Source organism: Rhineura floridana, chromosome 17 (assembly GCF_030035675.1).
Source record: "Rhineura floridana isolate rRhiFlo1 chromosome 17, rRhiFlo1.hap2, whole genome shotgun sequence".
Classification (NCBI taxonomy): domain Eukaryota; kingdom Metazoa; phylum Chordata; class Lepidosauria; order Squamata; family Rhineuridae; genus Rhineura; species Rhineura floridana.
The window spans coordinates 9323474-9350070 of NC_084496.1; the positions used below are offsets into that span (position 1 = coordinate 9323474).

The 26597-nt window shown below is 43.8% G+C and overlaps 1 protein-coding gene across 5 annotated transcripts in view; it reads left to right on the forward strand.

The window, feature by feature from the left end:
* Window positions 1-26597, forward strand: part of NTN3 (netrin 3) — a 214450-nt gene that overhangs the window by 37170 nt on the left and 150683 nt on the right. Inside the window, exon 1 of one of the 5 annotated variants that reach the window (XM_061599696.1) lies at window positions 14057-14584. The exons of the other annotated variants lie outside the window; for them this stretch is intronic. The gene's annotated coding sequence lies outside the window, so the exon portion shown is untranslated. Of the gene's footprint in view, window positions 1-14056; window positions 14585-26597 lie in introns of those variants that run through there. 5 annotated transcript variants of the gene reach the window in all.

A 26597-nucleotide genomic window follows, 5' to 3' on the forward strand; every position in this document is an offset into this window, starting at 1 on the left:
CCGTTGCCTGGCTGCGACAATGGACTGGATGAGAACTAACAAACTGAGACTCAATCCTGACAAGACTGAGATGCTGTTGGTGGATGGTTTCTCTGATCGGATGGTGGATATATACCCTGTCCTGGATGGGGTTACACTCCCCCTAAAGGAACAGGTACGTAGTCTGGGAGTCATCTTAGACTCTTCCCTCACACTTGAGGCTCATGTAGCCTCGGTGGCCCGGAATGCGTTCTACCAACTTCGGTTGGTAGCCCAGCTACGTCCCTATCTGAGTAAGGAGGACCTCTCATCAGTGGTACATGCTATGGTAACCTCGCGTCTGGACTACTGCAATGCGCTTTACGTAGGGCTACCTTTGAAGACGATTCGGAAGCTACAGCTAGTGCAAAATGTGGCGGCCAGACTGCTAACAAGAACTAAGCGGTCTGAGCATATAACACCTGTGCTAGCCCGTTTGCACTGGCTTCCAATATGCTTCCGGGCCAGATTCAAAGTGTTGGTACTTACCTATAAAGCCTTATACGGCGCAGGACCACGATATCTGTCGGAACGCCTCTCCCGATATGAACCGGCCTGTACACTACGGTCTACTATGAAGGCCCTCCTCCGGGTTCCGACTCATAGGGAAGCCCGGAGAGTGGTGACAAGATCTAGGGCCTTCTCAGTGGTGGCCCCCGAACTATGGAATGGTCTTTCTGAGGAGGTGCGCCTGGTGCCGACACTATCATCTTTTCGGCGCCAGGTTAAAACCTTTCTCTTCTCTGAGGCATTTTAATTCCTGTTAATTCTAAATTATTATATTTTGATTTTAGACTGTACAGTTTTTTGTACAGTTTTGTATTGTGATATACTGTATTGTGTTATTTTTATTGTATTTTTAATGTTCACCGCCCAGAGAGCTGTTGCTAGTCGGGCGGTATATAAGCTTAATTAAATAAAATAAAATAAATTTAACAAAACTTATATACCACTTGATTGTCTCAGGGCTGTAGTCATCCAAGGTCTCAGGTGTGTGTGTCTTAGACCTCTTACTTTTTTGGGAGTAGGGTCCCAAAGCCTCCAGCATCTTATGAGCCAATCATCATGAAAGGGGAGTGCATTAGCCACTGAGAAGAGTCTTCATTGTCCTTGCCTGCTGATTGAAGCCAATCAGAGTGAAAGGAGATGAGTCAGCCACTGAGAAGACTCTTTTTAGCAGCTAATGCTCTCTCCTGTCATGCTGATTGGCTCCTAGGGACTTCTGCTGTTGTGAGAGAAGGCATTCTCAAGGACCTCATTCTCAACCCAGCAGCAAAAAAGGGGGGAGTGGCTGTGCCTATCATGAAGGGACCCCACACTTCTGAATTTGCCACTGCATTACAGATTGTCATAAAATCTCTAAGTGGTTTACAAAATAGAATAAAACACATTAAAATGATCAGTAAAAGATAGTTTATCAGGAGGTTCGTTCTGTACAATATAGGAAACGGACCTTTAGTGTGGCAGCACCTACCCTGTGGAATTCCCTCCCTTTGAATATTAGGCAGGCGCCATCTCTGCTATCTTTTCGGTGCCTTTTGAAGACTCTCCTCTTTCAACAAGCCTTTTAAGTTGAGACCTATCCCAGTCTGCATCTGTGTCAGAATTGTTTAATATGTTTTTAATAATGTTCTTAAACCCTTTTTAAAGTTTTTTTTAATGTTTTTAATGCTGTTTTGTTTTAATGTATTTTAAGATCTGTTTTTATGATGTTTTAAAGTGTTTTAGTGCTTTGTTTGCTGCCCTGGGCGCTAGGAGGAAGGGTGGGGTACAAATTAAATAAATAATAATAATAGTTTAAAAACAGGCATTTAAAAACTGGCATTTCAAAATGTTCAAAAACTAAATAAGACCAACAGTAAGCTAAAAACAGATTAAAACGCTATACCTTCTAAATGTCTGGATAGGCTTTCCTAAACAAAACTGTTTTAGGCAGGTGCCAGGAAGAGTCCAGTGCAAGTGCTTGCCTGATGTCAAATTCCTCTTTAAAAATTGGAATTCAGAAGCAGTGGAATACAAGGTAGGGCAAACGAGAGGAAAATTGCTTCTAAATGACCTGTTTATTATTATTATGTTTATTGTTTATCCTGATCTGCTTGTACAAAGTTTGTGGGAAGGTCTGGACAATGACAGCTATTTACTGAGCATTCATTCTGATTTGTTTGTAAAGAGTTGATATGGCATTGCATCAAGTGTTATCACACACTTTTCAGTGCATTTTCTGGTTACTTTCCTTATTGCAAAGGCGCTTCCAGACTGCCAATATTTCCAGGTGGTATTCGGTCACATACTGTCTAATGCAGCTTGCCCTATTACATTTGACTAGGAAGTCTTGCACAATAAACCAGCTTCTCCAAATGTCTGGACTTTTTGTGATAAGGAAAGTTTCAGGGAAATGCCCTGGGAAAGGTGGAACAACAATTGCTTTGGTGCAATGTTATCTAACCTCCCCGTAAACACATCAGGATGAATGCTGGTTAAGTAGCCACTGTTATCTTTAATCACCATTGCAAACAAATCAGGATGAATGCTCAATAAACAGGTCACCCAGAAGCATCCAAAAGTCAGATTTGTGGAAGGAAAGTGTACTTTTTGCGCAGCAGCATCAAATCAGCTGAAATTGCACAGTGTGAATTTGCTAGTTTGCAACTGAATCTCCCACCCCCCAAAAAGCGACGGACGTGTTCCAACAGTAAAGATTGGGGAGATTTTTACTCCCATGCTTAGTTTGAACAGGGAAAGGAACCGCTGCAAAGGTGGAAGAAATCAAGTTGTTACATGCTACCTGCTTTCTGGTTTGATCTTCCATGTCATGGGTTGCATCCGATGAACGTGCCTAACTCAGGTTCATTAATTTCAATGGGTCTACTCTGACTAGAGCCTAGTTGGATATATGGATGGGGGAAAAATTTGATTCAGTTCACATTTAAAGCTGAATCTATCAAATTTGCACTTCCTGAAACAATATGAGAATTGAAACACAGCTATCCCTTCAAAATTCACACTTATCTGAAATTTGCAGTGCAGTTCTCTGATAAAAAATGTTTACAAAAATGCATGTCTTAGTGGAAAATGTGCCGCCCTGGGCTCCTTTTGGGAGAAGGGGTAGGATATAAATTTAATAAATAAAATAAAAAATGAATATAATTACAAAAGTAGCATATAAAATGCATTATATTAAGAGAAATTGCTTGCAAAAATGTGTACGTTAGTAAAAACTGCATAAAATGTAGTTTATTAGGGAAAATTTGCACTACAATGCTGAAGAATTTTCAAGAGGATTTAAAAAAAAAATCAAAAATTTCTCCAGAAATAAATTTAAGATTGGAAAAACGAGAAGCTGAGAAAACCGAATTGACAGATCCTTCCATCCCTAGTTAGATACAACTTCATGTTTTTAGTACAAGTTTGCTTGCTGGCTTAAGTGTTTTGTGGAGCACAGCCTGGGAAAGGTACACTTAAGGCAGTTTTACAGATATTGGCTAATCCTGCTTTCCTGGCGGAGGGATACATACCCTCCCCACACACACACACACAGACAAACACAGAGGGAGAGAGAGAGGAATGTGTGTGTTGGAAACACACATTTGCCACATGCACATATTACAGGTAGATACAAAATGTGTTGTGTGTACCCATTTGAAAAAAGTAATGTGTGTTCTGAAAAATTAAGTGTCAAAGGATCACTGTGCAACCAGCAGGGGGTGAACTAAGCTCACAGAAATCCATTCTAGTGCATTTAATGTTGGTGGTTATAACTGAGCAAGGTAAAGAGGATTGTTGTTGTTGTTGTTGTTGCAGCTTCTAATAGCATAATCAGTTAGACTCTGAACATGAATAAAACCCATCCTCTGAATCTGCCCAAAGCAGAAAATACTGGGGTGTAAATCCATATTGAGCTCTGAGGGAAATGCCTAGCTCTTCCATCCCTGAGTAAATAAATAAAAACTTATAAAAAGCCAATCTAATCAACAGCATGGTTCTGTATCTCCTAACTTTCTGCCAAACCTGTGATGATAAACCCCAAGTCTGGATAGAGGCAACCCTAAGCTGCAAGTATGTTGTTGATGATTTGCATGGTGAGCTTTGGCACTACAGGATGGTCTGTGGCAGTCATGGAAGGTCAGGACAGGAAGCTGCTTTTTTTTTTAAAGGACAGGCTGGGCTGTTTCTTAGGGCCCTTCAAGAAAACGTGTATGTTGAGCATTCTTCCTGATTTGCTTGCATAATGCTTATGTGGAGGCTAGTTTCTATCCAGACTTTAATGAGCATTTGTCCTGATTAGTTTGCAAGGAATTTGTATGACAATGAACATTCATCTTGAATTCATCTGAGTTTGCTTGTGGGGTGTGTATGTGGCTTCCCATTAATCATTTGTTCACCCCACACTGTTTAATGCATCTCCTTGTCACTTTCCTAACTGCAATTAGTCCATTTTTCTTATAGTGGATTTGTTGTGCTAGAGCACCAGACTGCTTTAATCCAGTTGAATTGCAAAAACCTAAATTTCCGGTTTGCACTGGAATTCCTCCTACAAAATAGTCTCAAGACAACCTTAGTTCTTCATCCCCCCCCCACTTTTATAGTTCAGGATGCCCCTCCCCTGTTTTCTGCCTTTAAAAGTGCTTCTGCCTTTTGCTTTTTACAATGGCCATTCTCTCTCACCAGCTGGGACCTTAATAAATGTTTAAAAAGGAAGTGATATTCTTATAAATGTCTCATCAGATGATAAGAGAGAAGGAAGCAGTAGATTTTAAGTTATTTTAAATCTAGCAGTGAGACATCTCTATAAAAGGGATATTCATCCCTTATATATAAAGCTAAATCTATCACATTTGCACTTTCTGAAACAATATGAGAACTGAAACACAGTGATCTTTCAAAATTTGTACTTTTCTGAAATTTGCGATGTAGTTGCCCAACCAAGCAGCGTTCACAAAAATGCATATATTAGGAGAAATTGTGAGTATATTAGTGAAAACAATATACTAAGATGCAATACTTAGGAGAAATTGCATGCAACAATGTGTACATTAGTCAAGACTGCATGCAAATATTTGTTTAGTAGGAGAAATTCACACTAAAACGCTGGATAATTTTCATGAGGATTTTTAAGAACAAATTTGCAGATTGTTACAGAAATGTGGAGAACGGGATTTAAGACTGCAAAGATGAGAAATGGAGAGAACTGAAGCTGACAGACCCTTTCTATCCCTAATCAGCATATTGTTGGCCCAGGGACTGAGAAGGGGACACTGTACTTCTGGAAGTGAACAAGCGACACAATGCCTTTGGGATGCTGCCATTTACGCCTTTTGTAGCCAGCCTACAAGATGGAACATGTTTATTTTATGTGGTTGGAAATTGCAGGAAAGCAGGTTTTGGTTATGCACAAGAACAAAGTTTCTAACCCCATGCTCAACAATGGAACAGTCTGCCTCAGGAGGTTGTGGACTCTCCTTCGCTGAAGCCTGAAGATAGTTTAGCTAAGGCTGGATAGCTATCTGTCAAGGATGCTGTCCTTGCCAGATCCTGCACTAAACAGGGTGTGGACTAGATGATCTCCAATGCACCTTCCCACTCTTAATTCAATGGCCTCTTGCTATTACTTTCCTCTGGAAGGACATAGCTGATTGCTGAGCTAATCTGCGTCATCAACCAGTAACCCCAGACTCTTGCAATTAATGCAGTTATTTAAATGTGCCATTGTGTGGGATTCCTGACTCCTTTATATTTGATTGCTTTATTACATTTGCCCTGTCTTATCTATCTGTGTTTAAATGCTATGTGGTTGTGTGAGTGTCACAGAGGCCTCTTAACAGTGGCCTACTCAGGTGGGCCTACTCAGGTGGGCCTACTCAGGTCTTTATTGAGTATGTAGTGTAGATCTAGCTGGTATAGCACAGTAGTGGGGAGGAGAGCCTGGCTGGGAGTCCACAGTCTGAGTTCAAATTCTCGCTTGTGTCTCCTGGGTGTCAAGGGCCAGCTAAAGATCACCCCCACAGGGAGTGGCTGAGGGGTTACGTGCCCTGCCAGCTGTGCAGCCATGGGCAAGCTGCATAGTCCCAAGAAGCCCAGTTGCCCCCCAGCTGGCAGTTGCGGACAAGGAAGGGGCTTGCTTGTGCAGCTGTGGCAAGCTGAGCAGGCCCTAGCCAGCTGGGGAGGACTAGCCTCAGAGGGAGGCAATGGTGAACCCCCTCTGAATGCTGCTTACCATGAAATCCCTATTCATAGGGTAGCCATAAGTCAGGATCGACTTGAAGGCAGTCTATTTCCATTTTTCAGTGTAGATCTTCCATTGATGTTCCAGGTAGGTTTGCCAACTTTTGATTTTAAAAAAGCACTACTCCCCCCCCCCAAGATGAAGATGTATGGGTCAGGGGTGGAGCCTGAACATATCTGGTAGGTGATAGGTTGAGCCAGGGCAGAAATGGATGGGTTGTGGCTAGGACCTGAATGTCTCTTCAGGGGTGGGGCAAGTTCCGACTCTGCATTTTGCTGGCTTTTCAGTACAGGAATACCCCACATTAACGTATGCAACGGGTCCAGAGTGAACCGAAAATGTACTTAAAGTGAAGCACTACCTTTTTCATTTATCGATGCATATACTGCACTGCAATAATCATATATGGGCATAACTGATGTAAATAATGCATTTGTAACTAAAATAAACACAGTAGGCCTTATTTTAAGAAAAAGTTTGTAGTTGGAAACTGATCGGGCGGTGGCGTCATGCCGTTAAGTGTCCGTTCTTGCGAAGCGAGCGTACGTAAACGGGAATGGTGCTACTGTAAATGTGTCCGTACTCGTGAGTGTCTGTAAAGTGAAGGTCCGTATAGCGGGGTATTCCTGTATTGATTACCAGACAGAAAGTCAGTAACACAGTTTAAACTGTATTGTTTTAACATTTTGATGTGTGCTGCCCTGGGCTCCTTGGGAAGGAAGGGCAAGGTAGACATTTAATAAATAAAATAATATAATATTGGCCTGTTGGCAATCTTAATTCTAGCCTCTTTTTTGCACGGATGTTTTCCTCTGGCTTCCAAACTGGGTGCACACCTTGTTCCAGACTTTTTCATTCCGTGAGCTGACAGAAAGTTAAGAGGCAGGAAACCCCAGCCAGGTTAGCTTCTTGTTTCATATCATTTGAAGAATGCTGATTTGGAGGAAATCTGGATGGCTAGCTGTGTTGTGAATACAACATCATTGGGGGTGGGGTCGGAAGGCTAACCCAGTCTTGGACGCCTTGGTATTGCTGGAACAGATTGTGTGTGCGCCCTTAATCCATGGGGATGCTGGTACCAGCAGTCTTCTAGCACCTTACATAACCTGCCTCCTGTGCTTTCCAACTCCTGTTCCATGTGATACTGATTGCAGAGGTTTGGTGATCTTACGCAGGGTTTGGAACTGGCACGTATGTTGCATCTGGAACTGGTAGCAGCAAAACTCCAGATCAGTCTGAGTCCCTTCCTAGTGCATAACTAACATTTCAGCCAGAGTGAATGATCAGGAAGGGGAGATTACATTGTACATGCACCCCTCACTTGCATATACTGCTGTTGACATTACTTCTACCGGCTTAAGAATCCTTAGCTTGTTTTGCAGGTGCCATTAGAGGAGGGAGAGAGACAAGAATATGGAAAATATGGATCAAGTTCCACTAGAAGGGCAGCTTGGGTTATGAATATGATTTCTAAACCTCAAAATGTCTCCTTTGGGGAGGGGACCTATTCTTTTTGCTGTGAAACAAAGCAGCCTATGTTTTGCATGCAAAAGGTCAGACCTGGCTAAAAAAATCTCAGATACTGCTGGACTGGTCTAGTGGTGCTGCTAGACCAGAGATGGTGTCCTCATGATGCGGTTGGACTACAACTCCCATCGTGCCTGAACATTGGCCTTGCCAGATGGGGCTGATGGGAGCTGGAGTCCAGCAACTTCAGAAGGGCACCATGTTGGCTACCCCGTGACAGAACTGGGCTGGATGAGACAGCAACATGACCTTAAACGCAATAGATGGAAGTCACCACTAACAAAGGCATTGGGTCTGTGCCTTGTATGCCAAAGTTCCTGTGTACGTTGAAGTACCTGGGAGCATAAGAACCTAAGAATAGCACAGTTGGATCAGACCAAAAAGCCTGTCTAGTCCAGCATCCCTTATTCACAGATGTCTCCGTGAAGCCCCCAAGCAGGATATGAGCGTAATAGTCCTCTCCAGTCATTGTTCCTCAGTGACTGCTGCTGGAGGTAATATACTAGCCATCATGGCTAGCAGCCATTGATAGCCATGGAATTGGTCCAATCCCCTTTTAAGGCCATCCAAGTTGGTTGGACATCCTACATCTTGTGGTAGCAAATTTCATTGTTTAACTATGCACTGTGTAAAGCTGAGGGGCGAGCAGAGCTGTCCATTTCCGTTTTCCTCCATTTCTCATGTTTCCAAACTTACGATTAGTTCACATTTCCACATCAATTTGCATGATTTTGTTTTTTAAAAAAGTCTTAATGAGAATTCACCAGCATTTTAGTTCAAATTTCTCCTAATATACATATTTTAATGCAATTTTGCCTAATATGCACATTTTTGCAAAGCAGTTTTCCTCTAGTAGAATGCATATTTGCTGTCATTTTCATTAATATATATCTGCATTTGTTTGCATATTTTACCTTTACATTTCTGTACGCATTAAATGGCTGGGGAACTGCTTTGCAAAATTTGGAGTGGTGCGAATTTCAAAGGATAACCCTGCTTCAGTTCACATACTGTTTTGGAAAGTGTGAATTAGGTAGGTTTGCCTTTAAATGCGAATTGAATCGAATTTCTCTCTCCCCCCCCCTTCCTCGTTCCTAGTGAAGAATGACAGACAAAGGTGAGTGTATGAAGGGGCAATCCAGTGTGAGATCTGCAGTCTCTTGCCAGTTTGGTGGGCCCTTTTCTGTCACCATGGCTTATAAAAGAAGGCAATCAACTGGCTCACTGTTAAAGGCCACACTTGATATTTTTTCATGAGCTGGGCAGAGGAGAGGGGCATCTGTCCTTTCGGTGTTTTGGGTCAACCCCATGAAACTTGCAAATTATTATTTTGAACACAGCACATACTAAGTCACGATTAGTCAATGTGTTTGTTTCTCCATATTCGGTCAAATGCTTCTCATCCCCTGCCCAGAAAACACACACACATACAGCAGCCCTTGACAACATCTTAAATACAGATTTTGAAAACATGAATTTGGGTCTCTTTCTGTCCTTTCCTCCCCACCCCTTCCTGACCTTTATGTGTTTTGGCCATTTCCCCCTCTAAAATACATTTGGAGGGACTACCAGGACTAGAAACTTGCTTTTTATTTTTTTTTTAAAGGAGCTGCTTTTCTCAGGATTGTAGCTAGAACCCAAAGAATCCATAGTGAATTCTACTGGCTTATGAAATAGTTGAGAACAAAAAATGAAAGGGAAAATACCAGTTCGGGGGGGGGGAAAGAGAATAGGGAATCTTAAAATATGCTGTTGAAGGAAACAATTAAAAGACGCTGTTTATTGCCATCCTATGTAGGTATACTCAGAAATAAGTCCTACTGCATTCAGTGGATGTTGTTCCCTAGCAGTAAGTGGGTATAAGATTGCAGCCTTTACAGCATAATCCTGGGTATGCATACTGAGAGGTCCCACTGAATTCGGTGGGGCATACTCCCAGGTAAGTGTGTATAGGACTACGGCCTAAGAGTGCAATCCTGTACTTACTTACCTGGGAGTAAGCCTCAAGACTCTCAATGACTTTAACACAGGGATGGGGATCCTGTAGACTTGCAGGTGCTGCTGGACACCAGCTCCCACTATCCTTGACTATCAGCCATGCTACCTGAGGCTGATGGGAGTTCAAGTCCAACAAATATATTTTTAAATTATTGTTGTTTGCTGCCCTGGACTCCTTTTGGGAGGAAGAGTGGCATATAATTTTAATGATAAATAAAAAGTATTTGGAGGGCCACAGTTTTCCCAGCTTTGATTTAGTAGGTCTCCTTGCCTTAGCTATTTCTGGATGAAACTCTGACAAAGAAGCTTTGGAAGTATGTACACCATACGTTTAAAGCCCTCACCTCAAAGAATCCTGGGAACTGTAATTTGTTAAAGGTGCTGGAAATTTTAGCTCTGTGAGGGCAAAACTATAGTTCCCAGGATTCTTGAGGGGGGATGTGCTTTAAATATATAGTATGTCAACAGACTTAAAATATCCATTGGGCCTTAATAAACTGTTTCAAGTGCTCTTTCTGAGATTTTCTCTTCACTGGCCAGTGTCTTAAGAATTGCCAGGGTGACTCAGACCAAGTTACATCTGGTCTAGCACATTGTCTATGACATGGCAGTGGCCAAATGATATCCTGGGAAAGGACACAACAGCTGGGTATAATGAAGACAGTCAGGGCTGGCTCCAGGCTTGGCATAGTGCCCTCTATGGGCTCCCTACAATGCCCCACAGCGATGCTGCCTCAGGGGGAATTGTGGACAATTTTGAATAGTGGTTGATTGTTGCTTGCCGCCTGGCAAGGGGGTCGCAAGGAAAGCATTAGTACTGGTGGTCCCTGCTGAGGTCCAGGCAATTGCCCAAGGATTCAAAGTGTTGATGCCAGTGGTGGAGATAATTATTCCTTCAGCATCTAGTAATCACAGAGGTATACTGCACCTGAATGGGGAGGCTCCATTCATAGCTATCTTATAAGTCAATGATAGAATTTGGGTGACTCGTTTAAAACCATTGCTTCTGCTACTGGTCTTCGCAACAACCTGTGGTCCTGCATTGTGTGAAGAAGGAAGCATCGGTCATTTATTCCGTATCCTCAGTGTTCAGCAAAACTGAAATAAGGCTGCCTAAAAATATCTACAACATCCAGGTCTGTGCTCAGATTTTGACCGCATGCTGAGTGTTTGGCTATAAACTGAATGGGAAGCTCTTGTTGAGATGGGCAACTGGGGTGATACTGTCTTGAATTCTCATCCATGGATCCATGGGGACCTGGCTGTCTCATAGCTTTGTCTTGATCATGACTGAGCAAGCTTGGTGGGGGTCTCCCATGTGGCTGTCTCTGTGGTTTACATAGTAGCGGAAGAAAGCCCTTGTGAGGGTTAAGGGGTGACTTTTGTTATGATTTATATTTTAAAGGGAGTGTGTTTCCAAGAGAAGATCTGAGGAACAATATGAAATAGTGCCCTTCCTAAAACAGGATCACATGTGTATGTAGGTGTCTCTGTGAGGGAATCTTTTCAAGCCTGAGGGCCACATTCCCTTATGGGCAACCTTCTGGGGGCCGCATACCAGTGGTGGGTGTGGCCAGAGGCAAAATGTGGGTGGAGCAACAGATGTGACTCTTGCCTTTGTACAGTACAAATCCACACACAATGCTCAGGTTTCGATGCGCACACATCTCTCCATCCAGGCAAGTAAGAAGACTCATGCCAGCTGGGAAGAAGCACTCAAGGAGGGAATGGAGCAGGACCAGTGAGGGGTCTGGCATGGGAAAAGCCCTAGGGGCTGCACGGTGAAGCCTGGAGAGTCATATTTGGCCACTGGGCCTGAGGTTGCCACCCCTGCTTTGTGCAGTGGCTCAGCAGCAGAGTGCAGCTTTGTATCCAGAAAGTTCCAGGTTCAATCCCCCACATCTTCTCCAAGCAGGAGTGGGAAAGACTCCTGCCTGGAACCTTGGAGAGCTGCTGCCAGTCAGTGTAGACAATATTGATCCACATGGGCCAATGGTATGATTCATTATATGTACAACACCTGTGTAGAGACTTCCCACACATGCCTGACTCTGCACCATGCAGATTTCTGGAGTTGGAGCTTAAACCAGCCTGGCATTTCTGACCTTGGATGGCCTATCCACTAATCCTGTGTGACTGTGGTTAGGGCTGTGGTTAGTCAATGGTGTCTAGGGATGGAATGATCTGTCAGTTTCACTTCTCTTGGCTTTTGATTCTTCCAATCTTAAATTCAGTTCTCCACATTTCTGCAGCAATTTGCAGTTTTTAAAAAATCCTCATGCAAAATTCTTCAACATTTTAGTGTGAATTTCTCCTAAATACATTTTTGCCTGCAGTTTTGATTAATATATACATTTATGCAATCAATTTCTTCTAATACAATGCATTTTTGTATGTTATGTTCACTTACATACACATTTTAATACACATTTTCCCCTTAATATATGCATTTTTGTAAACACTTTGGTTGGAGAACTGTATTGCAAAATTGGGACAAGTGCAAATTTGAAAGGATGGCGGTATTTCAGTTCTCATATTTCATTTGGAAAGTGTGAATTTTATAGATTCGGATTTAAATTCGAACTTCAGTGCAAATGGCTGTGCTTTCCCTAATAGTGACAGAGAGGCATTGTGCACACCTTTGAAGACAGAGTTCATTTATCCTTCACACTGATGCACTGCTGATCTCTGCCACTTAAAATATCCCAATGGGCTGAGTTTTGGCGAGCCCCTGGGTTTGATAACAGTGCTGAACTAGAAATCCAGGCAGTTGCCCTACAGACACTCATTACAGATGTGTGTACACAGAGGTGATAATTTGCCACCTAATTGTAATATGGGATGTGTATGTACTAGTTTCTTGACAACTTCTGTTTTAAAAAATGTGTATTCTTTTACTTCCCTTTTCCCCCCTTCTTAAGATTTATTTTTTTAAAAAAAAACAATAGCAACATGCAATTGTAAGTTGGTCACATCAGGTGCTTCTTGTGTGATTAAGTCCTGTGTGTTTGCACAACGACAGTTGACCATTGCTTGGGTCGGATGTTCAGACTTAACTGCATTCTTTGGGATGGTGGAGCTGCAATGGGCAGCTTGGAGTTATATGTTTGGCACATGTGGACACTGCCTGCTGCGCCAGAGGCTGGCGGGATGCAGCGTTGAACTGCAGGCTTGAGAATCGCAGCCTGAGCGCTGAATCCGCTGCGGGTTTCAGTGGACAAAGGCTGGAATTTGAACCAGGGTGACTCGGCCCTCAAGCCCCTGAGCAATCTGGGCGGCCCTTGAGCAACTTCCATCCTTTTCAGCCTGGAGGGGGGGGGCAAATGGCACAGAGTGTTGTTGGGAGGAAGAATGAGAGGGTTACTGTAAACTAGCAGGGCAGGGGAACCTGCATATCTCCAGATGTTTCCGGACTACACACCCTATTACACCTGGCCATTGGCCACGCTGACTGGGGCTGATGGGAGCTGTAGTCCAGCAACATCTGGAGGGCCACAGGGTCCACCCCTGTTGTGAAGGGCCGGGCGAGCAAGAAACTCCAACGGTGATGCCTCACTTGGGATGCTGCCAATGTCTCGGGCCGTGTGTCCCAGCGGGGCACTCGCAAGCCTCCTCCCCACTTTTTGGAAATGCCGGCTCAGTCCCCCTCCCCGGAGAAACCCCCTCCCCCTCCCCTGACCTGGCATTTCCCCCTCCTTCCCCATCGGCCCCGGTCTCGGCTCCCTCTGGTCGGCCCCTCCTTTTTCAATTTCCTAGACCCTCCAAGAACCCAACAGCCTGTGAAGCCAAAAAAATATTTCAAAACACACCCCTGTCCTCACCTCTACTCTGCCTTTCCAGAAAGCTGGGAGTGCAGCAGCGCTTGACAAGCCGACCCCCTCTCCGCAGTCCCCCCGCCCTTGGATTCACTCCCCCCCAGACTCCCTGTTTTCATTTCCAAATTCCTTTCGCCATCCTTACCTCGTTGCAAGAATAGTTTATAATCCCCCCCTTCCTGCCTTGGTTGTCCCCTCCGGCTGCCCCCCCGACGGCGTTGCTCCCCATTTCTCCTCCTCTCCTACCCTCTGCATAGCCCAGGGGGCGGTGGCTGGGCCAGCCAGCCTTGGCTCGGAAGGGGGGGGGGACTCCTTTTTTCCGGAGCGCAGAAAAGGCAGCGAGCAAAGGCGGTGGGATTGGCAGAAAGCGAGAGGCAAACCCACGGAAGGCCGGGCACAACTTTCTCCCTCTCTCTTTTTCGCGCACACACACACACACACACACACACTCGCTCGCTCGCCCTCACAGGCACACACCTCCCTGGATGTGATTGAATGTCTTGAAATCTGCTTCTGATTTCCTCGGGGAGTTGACTTTTTCCTCTTTTTTTTTTTTCCGCCTTCTGCTTTCAACCCCTGGATTTATTGAAACCTTTTAAACTCCCATTTCAAGGCAGCCCGCCGCTGGGGCTCAGTTTCTCCACTGTTGCGCTTCTCCCTCGCTCTCCCCGCCCCCGACCCTCCCAGCCAGGCAGCCCCTTCCTCGGGTAGACCAGAGAGGAGCCGGCGGTGTCGGCGTGGGGGCAGCACCCTCCCCGGGCCAGCGGGCAGAGCGGACGGCCAGTTCCCCCGCAGGGCGCAAAATAGCAGCCGGGCTGGGCTTTGGGCTGCCTTGGCTGATCGCCCCCCGCCTCTGTTTTGCGACCAGCTGCCGCGGCAGAGCTCTCGCGCGCGCTCTGCCTCCAGAACGGCGAGCCCTTCTCCGCCTGTTTTTCCCCAAGACGATTTTTGACGGCTCCCGGCTGGGCGTCGAAAGTGGAACTTTCTACCTGTTCTCGTCGCGGTAAGTTGCTCCACCACCACCCCCCCGCGGTAAAAGTTCATTATGCCACCGGGAGAAGAAATGATATGCGTTTCTTTCTGCCTGCGTTTCAACTCTTGACAGCATTTTAAAGGCTGTTTGTGTGGGAAAGTGTGTGTGTGTGCGTATGGGGGGGACTCCTTTTCCTTCTTTTTGCTTACTGCGTTGATTAAGAATCTGTTTTTACACACACCTTCCCGGCTAATTCTGCTCTGTCCAAGTTAAATAGTACTTAATACGTTTTTTAAAATTCCTTTCCATCTGTTTTTCTCTCTCTTGTTTTTTCTCTTCCCTCCTTTCCTTTTTATTTCCTGTTTAATCCTTTCAGAGCTTCATCTTGAAATTTCAAAAAAGGGATCGAACTTTTAAAACACTTTCCATTTGTTAAATCCTGTACTAACGATGGTCCCCTCTCTGTGAGTGCATGTATATATATAAATTATATGTATAATGTATGTATGTATATGAAAGTTAGTATTATATAACAAATTGGCACCTTTAAGCGATTTGCCGTCTAAAATAACTGCTCTGCTGTTCAGTTTGATGGACAATTTATATACGGGAGAGCCAGGATGCTTAAACATGGTTATGGAAACATGGGCTGGTTCTGAAATGAGACTGGGGGGGGCGGAGACAAGAGACACACTCAGCAATCAGAGATGGGTGTGTTCAGAATAATGGGTCCAGTAGGGTAGGTGGTAAGAGAATCCAGCCTCTGGCTTTCGACAGCTGTAAGAGAGCACGGGAGATGCTTACAGCTTGAGATTGAGTAGGGGATAATTTTATGTGGACTTTAAAAAAGGTGTTCCGGGCAGAGGTCTTGCAAGACGCTGTATGTATGTAGGGACTACCTCTGAAGGTGGCAGACGCTCCCTGATTAAGAGTATTTTTTTCTTTGAAGCAGAAGCTGGAGGGCATCTTATCTGCGACGTTGTAGCTTCAACTTTCCTGCCTTGGTGTGGGGTTGGACTGGATGACCTTTGAGGTACCATCCAACACTATGATCCTATGCACACACACAGCATTTTTCACGTCACGTGTGCCAAGTGGGATTTGTACAGATGCCTTCAAAAAGGCCAGTCCTGACCTTGCACATCAGGTATATAGGCTTGTGTGAGACAGCACAGGTGAACTTTTGTGCAAGCTCTGGAGATGTACTTAGTAGATTGCTCCTAAGAGGTACCCCTTTGCTCTGAATAATGCCTATCCCATATTTCTCCAGTAGAATAGAGACTTCAGAGTATCTTTTTTCTGGTGTTTTCTTGCTTCAGCTGTAATTTCCTTATGCAAAGTTCTGTCGAGACTGGGTGCATCCAGCTTGAAGCAGGTGGGTCAAGCAGCCCTCTAAGGTACTGTTCTTCCACCTTTGGTCCCCAGATGTTGTTAGCCAGCTTGGCCTATGGCCAAGGATGATGCAAGTTATGGCACAACATCTGGCAATTCAAGGTTGAAGAACAGTGTTGAAGAACATACTAGCCCTGTGCATGCATGCAGATCCCAATGCTTGGAACGTGCCCCATAAAGCGTTTATGCATTAATTTAATTTATTTTTTTTGCCAATAGCTACTGCATTTGATATCCATCCTTTCCCTCTGCTGCTTAACTCTTTAGAGATTTCTCCTCTCTAAAACTGTTCCCAGATGAAGCAACAATAAGAGACATCTAGCATGTGTGTTTTGGTACCCGAAAGTTGGCAGATGATTTTTTTAAGTCATCATCTGAAACTGGGGGCACCTCCCCCCCAAAAGACCCATATACACTTTTAGGGCATATGAAGCCTTGATATAAGACTTTCTGTTTTTAAAAAATGACATTCTTAGAATTAGGAACATATGAAGAACTCTGCTGAATTAGACCAAGTCTCCATCACATTCAGTGTGTTTCCCAGATTGTCCAATCAGATGATTCTGAGAAGCCCACAAGCAGGGCACCAGAAGATCCCACCCCCCTTGTTTCCCACTATCCCAGCATCTGATTTTTAAAGGTACACTGCCTCTGAACATGGAGGTTCTATAAAGCCATCACGGCTAATAACTTTTTGAGAGACCGTGACTTTGTCTAATCAGCTCTGTAGCCAGCCTTTTTTGTTAGGTGGAGCAGCCACATTTCTAGGCAGGGCATTTTTGGGAGGAGGGAGAGAGACACATAGCGCCAACCAAGTTCCCACCCCACACTCACTGATGGAGAGGATGCGAGGGCCAGGCCTGGGGAAGAGAAGGACAATGACCTTCCCTCTCACCTCTCTTCCATGCAAATAGTATGTTAACTTGCATAATGGGCTATGTAAATGTCAAGTTAACAGAAAATTTTGTATGAACACCAGGAATTAAATGACTGGCATAGTTTTTGTCTCATAAGAAAAAAGGATGTTAAGGATACAGTGAACAAGGGGATACGAAAGGGTGTAAAACAAATAAAATAGTTTATGCTACAACTAACATGTTAAAAACTAGGGTGGAGCTTGTTTTCTCAAAAATTCAGTTTTAATCCTGTATCATGACAACACCAGCACCAGAAAACAGGTTTAGAAACAGAGTAAGAGCGCATTACAATGCAACCACAGTCAAGCATTTAAGGACTTTTAAGTGGCGCTGAGAACAATATGCATAACTTTTTTGTTGAAGTCAATGAGATTGAGTCCCTAACTTTGTAAAACATTTACTGCCTAATGACTTCCCTTCATAAACGTATAAAAATGCTTGGCAAATGTGCAAGAAAGCTTTCTGAATGGTAGGTTCACAACACACGTTTTCAGAGAGAAAAAAATGGATAGCATCAAAAAATCATATCTTAGAACAGTTGTAGCTGTTGTTTTTTCCTAGAATTAAAGTAATGTAAATATTTATAAAAATTAAGATTAGCTGTATTTCTTTTTCAAATGCAAGAAAAACCAATTGGAAACTAATTGTGGAAAGCAATTGGATTGTTTAATTGGTTGCTGTGTAATTCTTCTGCCCAGAAACCCTGAAAAGCCTTCATGCTGAGCTGCACACATTGGGAAAATCAGAAATTAGGCCTGAGTTATAGCCTAGGTGGCTAGCCAGCTAGCTAACTGTAGAGTGATGGCAGTGTTTGTATTTCTGTAGGATGTCATTCTTTAAATGGAGTCTGTCATTGTCTGTTGTGTCACAAATTAAAAAGAAATCCTGGGAGGGAGGTGTGAAGCACAGCTCTAGGGATGGTGGTGCACCCGTTTGCCCCACCCTGGCTAAAGGACTGTGTCTAACCTCCTTCTAAAGCTCTCCATGTCAGTGGCCACCGAACCACATCTTGTGGCAGCAAAATCTATCTATGATGTCTTTTATAAAGTAACACTTCCTTTGCTCTGTGATTGTAGTGTGATGGGATGCATGTCATACTCCGAGTCTGTGTCTAGGTGCAGACCTTATACAGAGCTCTGGAGAACTTAAATGCTTGCTTACTGTTTTGTGACGTTTTCATTGGTCCAACTAAAACTATTGCCCAACTGTATGTTTTGGACTTCTTGTGGACCAAAGCAACTTTATTTGCTTTTATTTAGCATTTTATGTTTGGTATCATTTTTGGTTGAAATGAACCCCCCAGCATTGTGGCTGTTCATTAACACAACCTTTCAATTTGCAGAAATGCTGTATAAGCCTCATTGTGTTACATCTCTGAAAGATAGGCTGGTGTCTTTGTGTCCATTAACTCAGTAGCCTGCCCGGAATGGCTTTAAAAGACGAGATGGGTGTTCATTAGATCAAAGAGATACTAGAGGGGAAAATAATGCTCCGAAAGGCTATTTATCAACACTTGAAAATGAGCCTCACCAGCATGAGAAATGGCAGGGTATATAGCCTCTAAATGTGCATGAGCGTGCATGCGTTCACATTCATGTGCATGAGAGAGGAGTTGCACACTCTTGAAATTTAATTTCTAGACCCTGTAAGAGCAGGTGACCAGTGATGTATTTAGGTCAGGGATTGGGAACCTGAGGCCTGAGGAGGCCAAAAGCTCTCCTCCCAGGCCTTTCTATCTAACCCTTGCAACTCTCCCCAGACCACCACCCCTCCCCAAGCACCCACTCTTTCCCCACACCCCTTACTGACCTTGCTTCACATCTTCTGTGTTTTGCCTGGCTGGAAAGTGTACTTGAATTCTGATCATGCCTTTTACTTGCCTGGGTGGAGGACAGAGAGGGGTGTGCGTAGAAACCAGTTTACTGTACCAAGGTAAACATTAATTGCCTCACCTGTTTCTGTCTCCGGACCCGCCCACCACCGGCACATGGCCCTGGGCAGGTTGCCTAGAAAGGAAAGCGGCCCTTGGGATTCAGGTCCCAAATGTCTGAAAGACTGCCTCTTTCCCTCCAACACCTCTCGGGTGTTGAGATTGGCAGAAGGGGCCCTCTTGGTACGCCTGCCACCCTCAGAAGCTTGCGATGGTTGCTTGGGAGAGGCTATTCTGTGCGGCAGCCCCTAAGTTGTGAAACTCCCTCCCTACAGAGGTGCGCCTGGCACCTTCACTGCACAGCTTCATTGTGCTTCACTGTACAGCTTTTCATCATATATGCTGAGGACGCACCTCTTCGCTCTCGCTTTTGACACTTGAGAGAGATATTTTTAGGAGTGTCTCTAGTTGTGAATGTAACTGTTTCAAACTGTTTTTAATTATTATTTTTTAATTGTTAGAACCTGCCCTGGGACCTACTAGTGAAGGGTGGGTAAAAAATGTAGTAATAAACAACAATAATATTATTTTATTTATTTATTTAAATTTATATCCCGCCCTTCCTCCCAGTAGGAGCCCCAGGCTATCCAAAACCATAATAAAATGGACCCCCACACCGGAGTTGGGTAATTTTAGACTCTGGACAGAATGGTCTTCCATGCCTTCCCCCCTCCTCCTTTAGATGGTAACATATATTATTTCACCTACTTCAAAATGTGCCAACGAGCTCTGCTGCTTTTGGGGGCCCAGCTGTTCATTCTGCAGAGTGGGGCCCTAGCCTCCTGCCCTAAAATCCTGGTCTTTATGGCACCACTGGATCTGACCCTTGAAGACTGACAACACTGGCTGATTGCACTCATGAAATGTTAACAAAACTTTCCCCAAAGGTAAATGTAAGAACACAGAGTTTTACCATAAGGATTGTTCCTGGCAATGATAGATGTTTGGAGTGTGTGTGTGTGTGTGTGTGTGTACGTTAATAGCAGTATATAAATCCACCCTCTTCTCTCTCTTTCTCTTTTTTTATATTTGAGCCTGGTGCATTTTACAGACATGCAAAGGGTGCATCATTAACAGAGATCTTCTCTGCGCATTTTCAGCTTTCTGTCTTTTGGACTCTCTTTTTGATTCTGTACCCATCCCCCTGCCAACATTTAACAGATGAACACAGAGACATGTCGTACTTATCAAAATACAAAGATTACCAGATGTGAGTAGATTTTGGTGCAGCTTAATAGAAAAAGACAAAAGTGCAAACCCTTGTCCCTCCTGCCCCAAAGGTAAAATGTAGCCTAGTTATTATGGGAAGGGGACACAAAATAGTTATGGACTGTAGCAGAGGTCTGTCATGCAAAAGCACATGGCAGCTAACATTTTACTCTGCCCTGAGTGTCTTGCCTAGGGCCAGAGATGAAGTCTGTGGTGGCAGGAAGGTTTTTTAAAATCCGGCTCGCCTGAACCCAGCCTCATCATTCTTCTAGCCCAAACACCCTTCATTCCATTGGCAGACATTGCCAAATGGGCTCGTTGCTACTACCGCTGCTTGAGACAAAGCTGGAGATTGCCCTCCTTGTCTCAAAATGCTCTCAGCAAAGTTTAATTTGAGCCAAGATTCATCCCTGGGGCCTCTTAAGCAGCACCTGGGGTGCTTCTCAGTGTGTGCATTTCTGCCGCCCCTGAGCAACAGTAGACTAGTCCCCGCACAGATCCTGAGCACATCTGAGCTGAGGGGCACATTGTCCAGATCAGAGCAAATGGCATCCTAGGAAGACGAAGTTCCACCTCTCCCAAGCAGCAGTTCTTTTACAAATTAATTTAGTTGGCTGTGTTGGCGTAAAGCAGCATTGCTCTGGGCTCTTTTAGCTGGTGCTTATCCAGTCTAGTTGGCCAGTGTGAGAACAGAGTGCTGGATTAGATAGGCCTTTGGCCTGATCCAGCAGGGCTTTTCTTATGTTCCATACTACAGCAAGCTGAAGCCGAGCTTCAGCTTCTGATACCACACTAAAACAAGAGCCCTCTTTTTGGAGAATTTCTTCTGTGTGCCTGCTAGCAGTAGCACCAGTTGAACATTATCCCCCTATTCCAGGCTATGGTCTGAAGTCCCCCTATTCCAGGTTATGGTCTGAAGGCACATGAGGCCAGCACCCTGCTGAAGCTAAGCAGGGTCAGATCTGGTCAGTGTCTGGATGGGAGACCGCCTGGCAACCATATGTAAACTGCCTTGGGTTTCTATCATGAAATGAAAGGCGGGGTATATAAATGTCATAAACAAACAAACAAACAAATATTCCTTTACAATGTGTTTCAATGGTCTTGATGTGGACTGATTTTCAGTGCTTGTCTCCAAACACATTATCAGAAAGACGCAGCGTGACCCGTTTGGGAGGTCACGCTCCCCGCTCCGCTTTGCCAGGGAGTGCGGAATTCTCTCCGACTCTGAAATGCGTGTATAGTTTGGAGAGTGAGATAGGTTGGGTGATGACAAAAAGGTGTGCATCAAAATGAGACAATGGGCCTTCAGGCTTCTCCTTCTGGGAGGGGATGTAGCCAGGGCCAGATTAAGACAGGCTGAGGCCCTAAGATTCAGAGGCCCCATACCATAAACAATAAAGAGGAGGGGAAAGTGGCAAGGAGGGGATTAGTGGAAATGATGCCTGGTATGGAGCAGGGATGTTAGAATGTGTTGGTAGGCTAACTCCCATGGCCTCTTCTTGAGGTCTGAGCTGAGGCTGAGCAAGTGAGTAGTCCAGCAGCCGTGGTAGGGAAATTGATGAGGCTGGGGGTGGACTGGGAAAAGGAGGCCAGGGTTCAACATTTTGGTGATGCATCTTATTTATTATTATTTATTTATTTAGTCCATTTATATAACACTTATATTTAAATAAAACTCTAAGCGGTGTACAACAAGTCCAAACATCTTAAAGCAACAACTACAAAAAACAATAAAATAGCGTTAACTGAACAAAACATTCTCTTTAGTATCAACGTAATATAAACACTGCATATAAAACTAAGAACAAGAAATACAAGGGGAAAAACATAATATACATAATAGACTAAACAGAATATTCCCTGAGTTTCAAGGAAAAACAAACATGTTAAAACATATTTTTAAAAAACATAATAAATTAAACAAATCAGATTTCTTAATCACAGTATAATAAAAAAACAAAACAATTAAAACAGCCGGCCCCCATTATATCAGAATTTTGTCTTACTACTTCTATGAAAGGTTATTTCAACCAAAGCAGTTTAAATGAGAATAAAACATATTTGTTATCTCCAGCATATTTAGAGGTAACATTGAAGCCCCAAGCCATGGCTTCCTTGGCTTGCTCCTAAATCCGGCACTGGACATGGCTCAGCGGCAGAGCAACTGTTCTGCATGCAGAAGGTCCCAGGTTCAATCCCCAGCATTTCCGGGCAGGGCTGGGAATGTCCCCTGCCTGAAACCCTGGAGAGCCACTGCCAGTCAGTGTTGACAATACTGAGCTAGATGGACCAATTGTCTTAGTCAATATAAGGCAGCTTCTTATGTTCCTAGAGAGAGAAAATTCACATTTGGTCATGAATGTTGAAGGCTTAGGGTTGAGATCATTCCTAGTTATCCAAGGTGTCCTGTTCTCACAGGTGACTCCTGCCTGTGTGTCTCTCAGCACTTGCATGCTATTATTTCACTTCATTCAAATCTCTCCTGACTGAGCACTTTTTCCATTGAGCCTTTAGTTCCCATCTGCCGCTTCAATTAAACCTAAGTTTCCATAACTGAAATAAAGGCATGTTTTACCCCCAGTTTACCTCTGCCTCATCTCCCTTCTCCTTATCTGTCATCTCCTCTGTGCTGGGTTTTTGATTGTCATCTCCGTGGGGTAGATGTCGGTCCTCTTAATAGTGTGAATATCAAAGATCTCAAAAGTAGGGATAGGGGAGAAATTCAATTCTATTTGCATTTAAAGGCAAACCTGCCTAATTCACACTTGATGAAATAATACCCAAAGCCCTCCTTTGACATTTGCACGCCTCCGTATTTTGCAGTGCAGTTCTCCAGCCGAGTAACGTGTAGTAAAATACATATACTAGGGTAAAGTGTGCATACATATATTGCAGATAGTAACATAAAAATATGCATTACATTTGGGGAAATTGCTTTGGGGAAATGTGCATATTACACAAAATTGCAGTAATGTACAATTAGGAAAAATCCACACTAAAATGCTGCTAAATTTTCATGAGGACTTTTAAAAAGAAAATGCTCAGACTGGGGCAGAAATGTGGGGAATTGAACAAGATTGGAAAAATGTGAAACAGAGATAAACCAAAAGTGTCTCTAGTTCAAAAAAAGAAAGAAATATCTTCACACAGAGGTGCACAATATTAAACAGGAGTATGGAACCTGTACCCCTTCAGATGATGCTGGACTCTGACTCTCTTCCTCATGGTTTGTGGTCCTGAGGAAGACCATGGCCCTCTGTTCCTAGTATTATTTTGTTTTCTTTTTAAAAAAAATAAAACTATATGTGATTGCCAGCTATGCAATAAAAATAATATCTACTTTGGCTTTGAGAGAGGCAACGGAGCCCTGGCGTTGCATCTACCATCTAGCATCTGTTGCAGTTATCCTTGCAGCTGGAAGTCAGATAAGTGGATGGGAAAAGGGCCCCCGTGGCACTAACCCAGGTGCTGATTCACCTGATAAGCACTTAGGGGAAAGGACTGTAGCTCATTGGGACTGCATATGCTTTGCATGCAGACGGTCCCAGGTTCAGTCCCGGGCGATCTCCAGGTTAGGCTGGAAAAGAGCCCTCTCTGAAGCTCTGGAGAGCCATTGCCTTTTCAGCGTAGACAGTTCTGAGTGAGATGGACCAACGGTCTGAGGCTCCATATCAGGCAGCACCCTTGTACAGCTGCTGAACAGCCTGCTCAGACATTTGGTGCAACTGTTGCGGATACTGAGCAGGAACTGGCATAGGGATGTTGCCAAAGGCATTGTACATACTGCGTGGGTAATTCATGCTAGCTCGCTGACAGATTTGGGAAGGGAAATTTCCCTGCAGTTTTGCTTTTCCAGAACAGAGGGAGCCAGTGGGCTTTATGAGTTTCAGCAGTATGATTTAAGGGGGGGGGGAAGGGGCTTGAGCTAATTTGAAAACCATACCACCTGGCCTGGAACCCTCTAATTTATGATGTATGGGAGTGTGGCTGTAGTTACCTGGTGGTAGGAGAAAGTTAATTTGTTGTTGCTCAGAGATGCTTTAGTTTTAAGTAGTACTTCAGAAACGGAATCCTGGAGCAAACCTTGGAAGAAAATAAAGGTCTCTTTGTTAGGCTGGAGCGGGAGGACGTTGAGGTGGATCAGAAAGTAGAGGGGGAAAGATCTGTCCATTTCAGTTCTGTCATTTTTCCAATTAAAAATCCAGTTTTTCACATTGCTGCGGGAATGTGTGATTTTTTAAAGAAAAAATTGCATTTAGTGCGAATTTCTCCCAATAAACCTATTTTTGTATGCCATTTTGACTAACATACAGACTTCCAAGAAATTTCCCCTAAAATAATGCATTTTTGTGTGTTATTTTCATTAATATATGCCTTTTAATGCACACTTTCCCCAAATATATGCATTTTTGCAAACATTGGTTGGTTGGAGAACTGCGCTGCAAAGTTCGGATAAGCGCAAATTTCAAATGAAGGCTGTGTTTCTCTTCTCATGTTCAGAAAGTGCCAGTTTCATAGATCTGTCTCCAAAGGAATTGCCTGCCCCCCTCCATATCCCTATCAGTAAGAAAAGCTGGTGGACGCAGGCCTAATGGGCAGGCAGACAGGCACTGGTGTTCAAGAGGGACTCTGTACATAAAGCAGGTTCTTTCAGAACAGTTAGCAAATGCAAAGTCTATGAGACATATGCACTCTTGGCCTGAGGGTTGTAGGTCTTTGAGGAAAGCAACTTCAGGGTTTTGTGGGTTACTGGCCTCAGAACAAGGTTCTGAAAACCATAAGAGGGGGAGCACTATGCCAGGGACTGAGGAAGCATTAGAATTGCTAGAAGTTGAGAATATATATATATATATATTGGGATGGAAAGATCTAGAAGTGTGTTGCAACATGTCATTGACTCAATAATAGTGCATTAGTGGTGGATTTATACTGGACCATCCACACGTAATTCCACTTTATTAGTTGTTCCACTTGTGTTATTGCCACCTGGAGGGATACTCTTGCACAATAGAGGAATGAAAGTGGGATAACTCCCCCCCCCCGGTAACATTTGTGGGATAAAAAGTTACAGGATTTCAGGAGGTAGTTATGGGACATACATTGACTGGAAACATAGTATTATGTCTGCCCCAAATCTTTTGCAGGTGCAAATGGTACTGAAAGGGACTGAAAATGGGATTGTGTGTAACCACCTCAATACCACCATGAGCACAAATCATCCATTAAAAAAAATCCCTTTCCAAAAATAGCCACGGAAAATTACTTCATAAAAATCCAATGTGAAAGAGGAGCAAATGAGTAAATTAATGGGAAACTTGGTACCAAATCTGAACTGGGCAGAATTCTAGTACATGCCTACTTGTGATAGAATGCTTTCGAACTGGCACTGGCCAGTGGACCCCATTCCTATAATCAATACACAATAAATAGGATGTTTGGAGGGGTGAGCAGTTTGTGCACTGGGCCTGGTGTCAGAGATCAGCCTTGTTGTGCACCGGCCAGGTCTTTTGCCTTACAATGGGAGCCGCTGCCAATCCATGAAGCCCCCTGGCTTTGCTCTTCTTCTTCCTTGCTATCACTCCCTGTTTACCTGTGGGTGTCTCCAAACTATTGCTACTTTGTGGGAGGCATTCAAGTGAATATTGAGAAATGTAGGTTTGGTCAATTAAAGTGGATTAAAGTGCGTTGTCTCCCTACAGCAACAAATCTGTTTGGAACAAAAATTGACTTTTTGTAGTTAGGAAAGTGAGGGGGAAATGCACTGAGAAGTGGGGGATGAATGATTAATGGGAAGGGGCGTGGAAAGATCTGTCAGTTTTTTTAAAAACCACATGAAAATTCTCCAGCATTTCAGTGTGAATTTCTCCTAATAAATACATTTTTCTAGGCAGTTTTGACTCATGTACGCATTTTTGCAAGCCATTTCTCATCATGTAATGTATTTTTTGTATGTTGTTTTCACTTGTATATTTACTTTTATTTACTAACAGATGCATTTTTGTAAATATTGGCTGGCCAACTGCATTGCAACATTCAAATAAGTGCGAATGTTGAAGGATGGCTGTGTTTTGGTTCTCGTACTGAAAAGGGAAAATTTGATAGCATTGGCTTGAAATGCAAACAGAATTGAATTTCTCACCCATTCCTAATGGGAAGATCGGTAAAAATCCTGCAAGCAAATCAGGATGGCTGCTTCTTGTTGCGTAACCTCCCTGCAACCAAATCAGAAAAAGTGCTCAATAAAGAGCAGACAGAACCTAACCTCTGCATAAGCTTTGTGCATGCAAATCAGGAAGGATGCTCAATGCAACAGGCCGTCAGGATGAGTCATGAGTGAGCAGTGACAGGAATGTGGAATAACCTCTGATTTCCTCTCCCTCTGGGTGTCTGTATGGATTGGGCAGAACAGAAGAGGGCAAGTAATGGGCCCTCAGGCAGTGAGAAGGGGAAAGACCATTGCTCTGTAGGAGAGCATCTGTTTTGCATGGAAAAGGTCCCAGGTTCACTCACCAGCTAAGGCTGTGAAAGACTCTTGTCTGAAAACCTGGCGAGTTTCTGTCTATGTGGACAATACTGAGCTAGCTACATCAAT